Source organism: Trichosurus vulpecula, chromosome 7, assembly GCF_011100635.1.
Source record: "Trichosurus vulpecula isolate mTriVul1 chromosome 7, mTriVul1.pri, whole genome shotgun sequence".
NCBI classification, from domain to species: Eukaryota; Metazoa; Chordata; class Mammalia; order Diprotodontia; family Phalangeridae; genus Trichosurus; species Trichosurus vulpecula.
The window spans coordinates 126,763,942-126,776,515 of NC_050579.1; the positions used below are offsets into that span (position 1 = coordinate 126,763,942).

Consider the following 12,574-nt stretch of genomic DNA (forward strand, 5'->3'; position numbering starts at 1 on the left):
AACTCTGTTATTAAATAACTCATTCCTCTACATCTCCTTTGGCTGAATACTTTGGAGTCATGTGGACCAATAGTAATATTATTTCTTTCTAGATAGACATCCTGAAATACATAATCTAGGTGCCACAAAAAAATGGAATGTGTTAGTATTCTACCTTTTGCATATTTTTGAGCATATTTTTCTTTTAGAAGATGCCATAGCTAGAAGCATCTTAGCTATCAGCATGTATATTGTAATTATATTTATAACATGGTATATAATCCTTTTATTGCTTTTATTAATAACCCTTAGAATAATTCTTAATGAAGGCTAGGCTAGATCAAAGCCTCAAGATCATAATTCACTTCTATCTCCACATGTTATTTCTAGACTATAGATGACATTGAGTTAATTTGCCTCTGGTAAAGAGAAGATCCAGGTTCTGAAAATTTTTCTTGTGTCTTAATTCCACAAGGTTTACAAACAAGCTTGAATTATCTTTAAATTCTATAAGCTTGATTTCCTATGGATTCCCACATACACATTATCCCTTGTATTTTCAAAAAAAGAAATATATATGTATGTGCGTGTGCATATATATGTATGCATATGTATTTAAAAATTAACAAATCCATATTTCCAAAGAGTTAAGCCTGAAGAAACAGCTTGGAGAGTGGGTAGAATGCTAGGGCAACATCACCAGTGGGCTCTGCTGCTATGTCCTCAAAAAGCACTAGGCAGATGGGTGGGCACTTCAGTGTTTGGCACATCAGGGCCCTCTGGTCCGAGGATCTTGTAGTATGAACTATTCAGAAATGTAACAATTTCTCCTAGTCCAGCTTTGCAGAAAAAGGTGCTATATACCTATCATTCACAGGACCTAGGCTGGCCTCAGTTGAGGGGGCATGTATCTTAAGGCCAAGATGAGCTGAAAGAAATGAGAGTAAAGTTCAGGATGTCCAGTTTTGGGTTTGGGGCCTCTCAGCCTGAGGACAGCTATGCTTCCAGGGATATTTTAAACAAGAGTCACTAGAGTCTTGGGACTTGGTCTTGTTGGGGTGGGAGGTGTTGTTTCCCCTGAGTACTTTGTGCCAAAACCTGTGACTTCTTCGTCCCCATCATCAGAAAGCCCAGCAGATGCTCCAAGTATTTGACTCCTCTTAGCATTTATCCAGGGTTTCTAGCTCTTGTTGTTTCTTCTGTCCAACATCTTGAAGAAGGCTAGGGCAAACTCCACCAGCCACCAGGGGTCAATGGTGGTGACCTGCCATATGTACTCCCTGGTAAACAGCACCAACTCAGAATATACCATTCTGGCTCTCTGTTGAAGAGAGCCCTGGAAGGATAGATGTAAACCACCTGCTGGCCAATCAAAATTCGATAGCCCTCCTGTGGGTCCTTCTTGACAGCATTTCAGAAGAGACCACTGCAGATAACTTTCTGTACATGGCCCTGTCACAGGACACAGCTTAAGTCTATCCATGATGCTCAGTATCTGATTAGAGATGTTCTGGGCTTTGCATAAGGAGACTTTATGAAAATCACTAGAGGTTGGAGAATTTGTTGTTCTTCCAAGAATTGTATACAGCCAAGAGAGTGAGGTGGCTACCTTTGATCTGGTGGAATCTGGCTTTCTTTTGAGGTGCAGCACGGATACAATGGTGAACATCTCCTCATTATAGGCCAGATGCATGGACATGATCAGCATGGGAGGAGACTCTGCCATCCTGTGACCCAGATGGGTGAGCAGGCTCTCATCACCCAGGGCTGCCAATGTGTATAGTTGCTCCATGGCTGTGATCAGAGTTTTCAAGGGTGGATGCGTCATCCAGGAAGTCAAAGGAAAGCAGGTCACGGCCTTGAGAGAGAGCACTTTGCTGGCTAATTTAGTTTCCTGGATCTCAGGCACATTGGTGGTCCGCATGTCATATTGATAGAACATTTTGTGTTGAGTCTATAACACTTTCTGGGCTTTGTTCTCCCAGCTCTGCCTGCTCTCTGCTTTGCCTGAATCTGAGATGGGGGTCACCATCAGCTGGTTGATCCCAGTCTTGGAGCTGTATACTTTCTGCTTCACAAACCTAGGGTCTACCATGTAGTAGATCCCTTCACTGGTCAGAGATGTCTACAGAGATGTCAGAGGTTATATACATCCAGTTCCCCACTGGAGATATAATCTGCCTCAGCAAGATACTGAGAAATCTGTGTTATCTTCTTAGATTTCTACAATAACAATCATCATCTGGTTGTTATGAATAGCCTGAATAAGCTGGTCCTTAAATTTGAAGAGAGAAACTTACCCTCTACTCAATGCTTGACAGCTAGGTCTTTTTCACCGTAAGATGCTTGTTGCCCCCAAAAGCATTAGGCATCATTCCAATGTCCCATATGTTGGCAGCAATATGCCTCCCATTCACATCAGGCAGAGGATACACCCAGTGTTTCTTGAGTCCCATTGGAATGGAGTCCATCTTTGCTTCATGCTGGTTCTGTTTGGCCAAAGCACCTTCCACCATTTCTGCTTGGGACAGGGAGCCATAGGATTCTTAACAATTTTAATGGGAATCATGTTCATGCTCTGCTTTGGTGTGTCCTTTCAGGAATGAAAGCTCTTCCTCAACTGGTTCAATCTCTAGGTCTTAATCTTCTTTATAATCCATTCTAGGAAGGAGTCCTGTCCCTTCATCAGAGTTTAGAAACTCTTCTTTGAAAAGAATATTCACAGCAATCATCTATTTGATCTCCCAATTCTCAAGATCTGGGTGAGGTGTTTCAATTGGAGCCTATCATCTTCCACTTCCTCATTGATCTTCCTGACAAAGTTCCTCTAGCAGTTTGGGTTCAGTTCTTCTCCAGTATCCTGAGCCACATCCTTCATGCTTAGGCTGATTTTGGTCCAATAAAAGATAGGACTTTCACCTCAATCCTGGCCTTTGTTCATCACAACAGCAAAATTGGCCACTCAGCCTTCCCAGGGAAGCTCAAAGATGTGAACTAAATCTTTCCACCATTTTCTTAGTTCTTCTACCTGGCCAAAACACCCAAACTGCTGATACTGGTAACTTTGCCATTGTAAATTTCCCCAATAGAAGATTCTTTAGTTGGAGGCTGCTTCACAAGTTTGTCCACTATCTGTCATTATTCTTCTGCCCATATTGATCATAGTCTTTGATAGGACTTTGACTTCTGCATTTAGATTGGCATCTAGATTTCTTTTTATCCCTATCCTGAGTACTAAAATGTGACCTCCATTGGACCAGGGTCCTCCTTTGTGCTCTCTGTCTTGTTTCAGACTCTGTTTCTTCTTTTTTTGCTCTGTCATGATGTTCAAAGACTTTCTGCTTCTCATGTGTTGTAGCACTAGGCATTAGCAAGTCTAGCTCTTTGAGGGCATCCATGACTACTCTCACATCATCTTCAGCAAGCATGGTCCATAAAGTAGGACTGTTTGGTCAGCAAAGTACTGGTAATAGGTTCTTGAGCTTTTCCTTTTTATTCTTTGGTTTAACAACTAGATCTTTTATAGTAGAAGGCTTTGCTGGGGGTTGCATGTTGTGTGTGAGACATAACAAGTTGCTTATAAGATAGTTTGTGAATTCAGCACCACTTTTGATGAGGGAAGCTTTAAAAGTGTCACAGGTTGTATTTTTCTTAGCAAGATTGATCACAAATTGAGCCAAGTCCTTATCATTCACCCCCAGGTAGTTGTCCAGATTGGTGCACATTTTGGACACCAAGAACTTGAGCTTGGTGATCTCTTCAGCAGGACTGGCTTGGCTATCACACACCATGAACCCCATTTAACTTAAACCTGGTTTCTTTCCTCCAAGCGTTCACCATTTTACCACTTCTCTTTATGCTTTAGTCACTGCCCTGCCTCTTTGTTTATCTTCCCTGAGGTGGCATCCAATAAATGTACTTAGCCTATCAACTTTTGGTGGTACTTGCCTTGTCTACCATGACAACCAAGCATTCTGGGGAATCAGGGTTCCTTTACAGAGAGGGAGCTGTGACAACAATGTTACTTGCAGCTACTGTGGCTGTGTAAGACCAATAATACCAGCACACAGGAGGGCTGCTAGCAAAGGTTCTTTGATCTGCTTTTCTAGGGAAAGCAACTTTAAGGAGTTTACAACCTCACTTAAATTAAACATACATGTATCATTCACTTAGTTCAGGGAGAAAAGTCAGCACCATGAACTTCAGAGCAAATATAAACAGAAATTACAAATAAAGAAAATATAAACAGAGCAAATAACACAAATCAACAGACAGACTTCTAGCTGTCTGACCAAAGCTATGCATACATAGTTACCAGAGAAAAAAGCACCAATATCTGGGTTTTCAAGGCTTTGGGGGGCGGGGTTCCTTAACAGATAACCAGAGTCTCCACACCAACACGCTTCCAATGAATGAGCTCCAAGCAAAACGCTAACCTCAGAGTATTTATATGTTTCTTTCAGGGTCAGAGTGCTTCACACCTCTTGAGGGTTTTACACCTCTTGTGACCTAACTAGCAAAAGGGTGTGGGCCTTCCTACAAACAAAGGCAAGACTCAATCAAAGGCACTTGATTGCCTTGGTGCCAAGAAGCACTCCAAAACAAAAGACAAAAAGTCCCACTTCCCTTGCCCTTATAGGAGTCTGAGAAATAGCTACCATATCCAAGGAAGGCAGTAGGTGGACAAATTACCAATTCCTGACCAAGGGAGGTGGTGACAAAAATTAACTACATACAGGATTTTTTCAAAACCCTGGAATTGGAATAAGGACACTTTAAATCCTTAATGAGGATCCATTGAAGGGTAAGTCTGGTGCCAGCAGCTGCAGTAATTGTAGCTCCAATAGGGCATAGTAAAGTCATTGTACTTAAAAAGCTCATAGTTGGATCTTGGGATCAAGCTGGCAGAACACCACAAGGAGATCCACTGCCTGTCCTAGTCCCTGCTTCTTGGTACCCACTGGATGCTTTGGGGCCAAATATTTGCTTTGAAAAAAAAGTATATTCAAAGTAGGCCCCAGTTACCTGGATGCCCCCGTTAGGAATAATGGAATAGGACCCCATTTCTATTTTGTTGGCTTTTGGAACTGGGACCATGATTAAAAGGGATGGTCAGGGGCATTTTTATTGTTCCTCTAGAGATGAAATTGTTGGACTAGAGCAAGACAGATCAGAGTGAAAGCATTTGCCAAGAATGTTTTCATTATTCAAGAATGAAAGTTGGAGGTTCGAAGACCATCCCTTGTCTCTTAATCTAATTATAGTTCATTTAGTATAATAAAAAATCTTAATTATACTTTTCTTTATAGAGTTCCCTTCACTTAAGTCCCAAGGGCTCTCTGCTTTTCTGATCTTCCTAACTTAAAAAAGTAAATAAATATGTAAAAAATAAAGTCAATTAGTCATTCTTACAAAAATATATTATGTAGGCAATCGAGTATGATCTCCACTTTGATAAGAGAATTAGTCTGCTTTAATAGCAGTTAAAAAGGTCAATCTAATCCTTTATTCCTTTGACTTCCATTAAATTGTCTGAAAGATAATTTCTTTGTAATTTATATTGTGTATCAAGAAAAAAAATGAGCCTCTTAAAGATGTCTTGGAAAAGGAGTTCAAAATGCCTACACAAAAGACATAATGCCATCAATTTAGAGTTAATATAATTTAAAGAACAAAATTTAGTCTTGGATAAACATCAAAATAAGCTTCAAAAGTCAGTAATTTAAAGAAAATATTCCTTTTCTTCTTTATTGTATAATTGTAGCTGAGGTTAATCCTGTTCAACAAATCCCTAAATTTTGAACTTATTTGAGTAAAGAAATTCTCCTTTACATATTTTCTTTACACTAAAATTCTGCTTAATTAGATTAATTGCAATTATTAACTGTGGTCTCAGAGAATAGGGTAGAAAACATACTTCTCTAATCTTGGAGAGAAGTTGGGGATTGTGAGTGTTGAATTTTGCACATATTTTCAAATCTAATTGCTTTGTTGATTGATTTTTCTCAAATTTTGTTTTGTTCCAAGGGAGGATTCATTGGGAGGATATTTAGAGAAGCGAAGAAGACAAATAAAAGTTAATAACTGAAGAGGAAAACACATAGATTTTATAAGGGTATCACAGAAAGTTCTCTCATTTTCATTGGAGCCCAGGATTTTGGATGTTGTCTTGAAAAGGGAATGAAAGGATATTTCAATCATCAATCTCTCCTTAATATAGAGCTTCTCAACTAGACTATACCTGAAGAACAAGGGATCTTATTTTATACTCTTTGTATCCCCAGAATCTAGCACAATGTCCTACCCATGGTAGGTGATCTAGGACTATGGAGTAGTGTTGATAAGGATAATTTTCACAATTCTGACAAAGGCATTATCATAGCCATCTGCTTTTGTCTCGATGTCCTTTATGTTTAAATACAGAGTTAGAAAGAGACTGGCAAAATTACTGTCAATTATCCTTGAAAATGCATCTTGGATACCCATCGATTGGGGAATGGCTAAACAAATTGTGATATGTGAATGTGTTAGATTATTGAGCTATGAGAAATGCTAAATATGAAAAACTCAAATAAACATGGGAAGACTTACATGAATTGATTTAGAGTGAAAGAAACAGAAAAGATAAATAATGTGTATCATGACAACATAATTCTTGACTAATCATTGAACAGTTGAACAATGTAAAGGGAAAGGACAATACTACAAAAATGAAAGCTGTATAATTATAATGACCATTCTCTGTTTCAGAGAAGAGATGAAAAAAATGAAACTTCCTCCACTAAAAGAAAAAGTGTGTATGGGTTATAGGTATGGAATTTTCAATATGCTTTCAGATATGAATGCTGCGTTAGTTGGCTTTGTTGAGGTGTTTTTGTTTTGTTATGAGGGTAGTCTCAGTCACATATTCAGAAGTGGACATGATGTAAAAATAAAGGACAGCTATTAAAACATGAAATAAAATGTATTTTTGAATAGTCTATGACATCAAGGAAATTGTATTGAGTTGGAATAAGATTTTATTCACGGAATGAAAACTTAATGTGATGGTCCCCTGTTCTCTGAGCTGTCTTTTTTGTGGCTCCTAATGATAGCTAACATTTATATAGCACCTACTGTGCCAAGCATTGTGGTAAGTGCTTTATAATTATTACCTCATTTGGTCTTTACAACTCTGGAAGATAGGAGCTATTTTTATCCTCATTCTACAGATGAGGAAAATGAGGCAAAGAGGTTGATTGAGTTGTCCAAGGTCATACAGCTAGTATGTTATTGTTCAAGCATTTTCAGGCATGTCGGATTTCATGAACACATTTGGGGTTTTCTTGGCAAAGATACTAGAGTGTTTTGCCATTGACTTCTCTCGCTCATTTTACAGATGAGGAAACTGAGGCAAACAGGGTTAAGTGACTTGCCCAGGGTCACACAGCTAGTAAGTGTTTGAGGCTGGAATTGAAATCAGATTTTTCTGACTCCAAGCCCAGTGCTCTATCCACAGCACCACCTAGCTGTTCTTAGTAAGTATTCGAGGCCAAATTTGAACTGGTGTCTTCTTGACTCCAGGCCCAGCCATTTTATTTGCTTCACCACCTGGCTGCCTCATCTTCTCACTGTTTTCATTGTACTCTTTTCAGAAATATAAAAGAAAAAAATGCTTTGTCCAATAAAAAATATACTGTGTGTAGACAATATTGATATATACACCTCAGGTTAAATGACAAGGTTGCATATTACCAGGCTCTGGGAAGTGAAATGAATTTACTAAACAGAATTCCATCCTCCCCACATAGTCCCTGGCTTTAAAAAGCTTACCTTCTACTGGAGAGGTATAGATAACACACATAGAAAGCAGGCACAAGTTCATCCTACTGATTGATTCAATTATTTTCAGAATTGAGGCAGTTCCTGGATGATTAGGGTTAGGTCTAGTGGGTACAAGAAAGAACTGAGAACAAATAAATGCTTGAGTTGGACTATGTTGACTTTGGGGTAGGGCTGAGGAGGGAGTATTCAACAATAAATCATCATTGAGCACTTACGATGTGGAAGGCACAGTGGTAGGTGCTTAGGGGGAGACAGAGATTAATAAGATATGCCCCCTGCCCTTCGAAAGCTTAGAGATTAGTCTCTCTGTCATTAAACTCTGGTTTCCTTTCTACCATCCTTGACTTTAGAGATGGCCAATTCATCATAACCCTCTCATTTTATGGTTTAAGGTGCTTAGACCTCCTGGAAGTCAAGAGTTTCATTTCAAAAAGAACCTTTCTCTTTCAAAATAAAATTTTATAGCTTAGATTCCTATGGTTAGTTAAAATAGGTCCTTGTACACCAAGAAGAGCTTGATGAAATTCCCAGGGTTATTGTTAGGATTGAAAGAAGATGAAGTATTCATCATTCATCTGTGGATGGTAAATTGTAAATACAAACTTAAAATATCCTCATCCTCATCTGCACAATCATGTCATGCAGCTTTCAGACAATGAAACAGCTACTTATATGTTTAGCTACTTATTTACAGAAACTGGTCTGTCTGCAAAATGACAAAGACCTGCCCAAGTGCACAGGAGTTTTGACTCAAAGGCTTAAGAAAATTGTAGTCATTAAAAAAATCCCAGGTCACAAAACTAGCAAGTTGTTGTTGTTTACTTTGAGAATTAATAATAATAATTTGGAAACAAGGTAATTAATACTTCAGGTTTAAAAGTCAAAAGTTATTTTTATTGATTTATTGGTTTTAAGGCAAGGGGACTATCCATTCCATCCTTACTGTATATTAGGTACTGTGCTAAACTCTAGGTATATAAATATAAGTAAAAAGAAAGACAGGTCCTGCCCTCAAGGGGCTTACATATTAATGTTTTTATTACATAATAATGCTTATATACTAATGAATTTTGTATACATATAAGAAAGAAACTGAAAATGGGGTGGTGTTGAAGGTGCCTGCACGGGGACATTATGTTGAAAGTCAGAAGCATTGCTTGGAGGGGAATGAGACTCTCTTAATTCAATAAAAGTGTTACCATTAACTTAATACATTTTATGAATATTTTTAATGCCCACTAAAGTAAAGTTTTGATGCCTTGTCACAGAATGGAAGTATTTGGGGGCTTTCAATTGTTGTGCCAGCTGATCATAATCTCTACCAAGTTGGAATGGCTTCAAGTACAGGTCAAGCGATGGATCATAGGCTTTGTCTGAAAACCAGTTCTGTTATTCTCAGAGACACATCACCAAAAATCACCAAAAGGCTCACTATCAGATGAATAAGCATTTTTGACCAAAGCAACTCATGATGATCATATACTAAGGCGCTTGTGGAATAATGTCACAGATGCACTAAGCTGCCGTTCAGTCATATCCAACTCTTTGTGACACCCTATGGGGTTCTTTTTTTTTTGCAAATATACTGGAGTACTTTGCCATTTCCTTAAGGTAAACAGAGGTTAAGTGACTTGCCTAGGATCACACAGCTAGTGAGTGTCTGATGTCAGATTTGAACTCAGGTCTATCCTGACTACAAGCCCAGAGCTCTATCTACTGAGCCACCTAATTGCCTAGGTAGTTGAGAAGCCAATCAGTAAGTGAAAGATCTTTCCTGCCCATTCAATAGGCTTCAGGTGGGGCCAACAAAAGGCGGCTTGATTAGAGGCAGGACCACACCTTTCTTTTAAAGCCCTTCACAACCTGGGTCCAAATCTACCTTTCCAGCTTTTATATCGCTTCCTATTCTCTACTCTTTGTCTTAGCTGCATTGGCTTTCTTGATAGTTGTGACACATAGCACCTCATCTTTTGTTTCTGACTCTTCCCCATGCCTGGAATATACTTCTTCCTTACCTTTTCCTTATGGAATCCCTTACTTCCTTCAAGATTTAGCTCAAGAATCATATTTTTGGTGAAGCCTTTCCTACCTCAACCTCTCCAACAGCTAGTGCTTCCTCTCCTTAAACTACCTTGTATTATTTATTCTGTGTGTATATATATATATATATGATATGTATATATATACACACACATATGTGTATATACACACACATGTATGTACATATACACATACATATATACATATGTACATATATATGTCTGTATGTGTTTATACACACACATCTATATCTATACCTATTATATATATATATATATATATATATATATATTTTACATGTATATGTCATCTCCACCAATAGAATGTAAGCTCATCTTTATATCCTATTCCCTAATAGTGCCTAGCACTTAGTAGGCATTTAATGCTTGTTGGTTGATTGATCACCACCAGAAAATATTCTAATCCTTTAACCAATTTATATTTTTCTAAAGTGTATTATCTGACAGTGTTAAACCACCCCACCTCCACTGCCTTCCTCCTCCAGTAAACTCCAATGCTTCTCTAATACTTCCAGAATCAAATATCAGCTCCTCTGCCTGGCATTTAAAGCTCTTTACAAATTGTTCCTCCCTATCTTTCTATTCTCCTTATACAGTACTCTCCTCCATTCACTGTAGAGTACAACCATACTGGTCTACACACAACACTCTATCTTCCATATCTCTCCCTTTGCATTATCTGTCCTTCATATTTGGAATGTTCTCCCTCCTCTTTCCTGACTCCCAGTCCCTGGATTCCTTCAAGACTCAGCTCAAGTATGACATTCTACCCTGTAAGCTGTCTTATATCCAACTCTTTATGTATTTTGTATATAACCACTTATATGTGTGTCATCTCCCCCATCAAAATGTAAACTTTTTGAGGGCAGGGTATTTTTTGTTTTTCTCTATATCTCTAACATTTAGCGTGGTGCCTGCTGCATGGTAAGAGCTTAAGAAATGCTTGTGGATTGATTGATTGGAGAAATGCCTTGAGGACATTTTGCTGTAATGAATCAAATGTTTTTCATCATATAGGCAATGAACAATAAGCATAATTTATTCTCTAAATCTTTTAGTCAATTGTGTAATGACAAAGATGTAGTCTTGCTTTCTTTTAATACCCTCATCAAGGATGGCCTTGATGCCTATATAGATTATTTTGGTAAATATTTCACAAAGATTGGAAAATAGCATAGTGTCAAACACAATGCCTGGCATATAGAGAATGCTTAAGAAATGATTTTTTATTTATTGAATGTTATATTTTTAGAAGGACATATTGATTAAGATTAGGAGGGTGGAGTAAGTAGATACAGGAGGGACTTTTAGAGGGGAGGGTAAAATAAGGAGTAAGAAGATAAAGGGAGAAGATAAGGAAACAGGGATAGGGTGAAAAGAGAGGCTGAGAAGGAAAACAGTAAGTAAAAATAAGATGAATGGAGATTCACAAATAATTATAATTTTGAATGTGAATGTGCAATGAACTGGAGGATAGCTGAACAAGTTGTGGTATATGATTGTGATGGGAGACTACTGTGCTAAAAGAAACGATCAGCTTGATGATCTTACAAAAACACAGATAGACTTGTGAGAAATAAAAAAGAGTGAAAGCAAGAGAATGTTGTATACAGTAACAGCAATACTGTTTTCAGAATGACTTTGAGCAAATAAGTTATTTTGTCTATTATAAATGCCCCAATTCACTATAAAGAACATATGAAGAAAGACATTATCTGCATCCAGAGAAAGAACTGATAAATAGAAGTATGTATAGAATAATTTTACATATAAATACCTATTTTTGTCTAATGGTAGTCATGTCTAGAGTGGGGGAGGGAAAGAAGAAAAAATAAATTTACGTGATGATTTTTGTTGTATATTTGAAAGGCATAGCAAGTTTTGCATAGTAAATTTGCAGTTTAATGTACAATCATCTTTTTTATTGTATTGTGTTATGGAGATGCTTGTTTCATCCCATAAATTAAACAAAAAATAAAAATTGAAAGTAAACACATCCCCTAGATAGGGAAATATAAAGGAAAACTTGTGAGGGAAGACACTATCTGCATTCATAGAAAGAACTGATAAATAGAAGTATGTACAGAATGATTATATATTTATGTATGTGTATATATATCTATATATACACACACACATATATGTATTTGTGTCTAATGGTATCTATCTCTAGGGTGGGGGGAGAGAAGAAAAAATGACAAAAAAGAATTTTTCATGATAACTTTATTATATATTTAAAAGTAATGGCAAGTTGTTACTTAATGGATTTGCACTTTCATGTGTAATTATTTTTAAAAAAATTATATTATGGAAAATTATGTTATGGCAATGCTTATTTTATCCCATAATTTGAAAATAAACAAAAAGAAAGTAAGCACATCACCTAGATAGGGAAAGAATGGCCTGAATCTGGATAGATTCTGGGATTTGTAGGTTTTTGTTCATCTTCCAAGTCAAAGAAATAGTACAGTTATACAAGAGCCTTACCTTTTAGTCCTGTCCTAGTCTCAAGCCATGTGATATTTCTCTTAGCTTCTCAAGAACTCAATTTATTCAATAGTATAATAAGGAAGTTGGACCAGAGAGTTTTTGAGGTTCCTTTTGGATCAAGCTCTATGACTTTGAAAACCAGGGTACCAAGTTTGGACTTCATCTTGTCAACAACAGGGAGACACTGGATGGGAACAGGATAATAAAACCCATGCTTTAGG

At 37.5% G+C, this 12,574-nt stretch overlaps 1 pseudogene; it reads right to left on the reverse strand.

The window, feature by feature from the left end:
* Window positions 1-1,159: 1,159 nt before the first annotated feature.
* Window positions 1,160-3,752, reverse strand: LOC118857627 (annotated as a pseudogene).
* Between the last annotated feature and the right edge of the window lie 8,822 nt (window positions 3,753-12,574).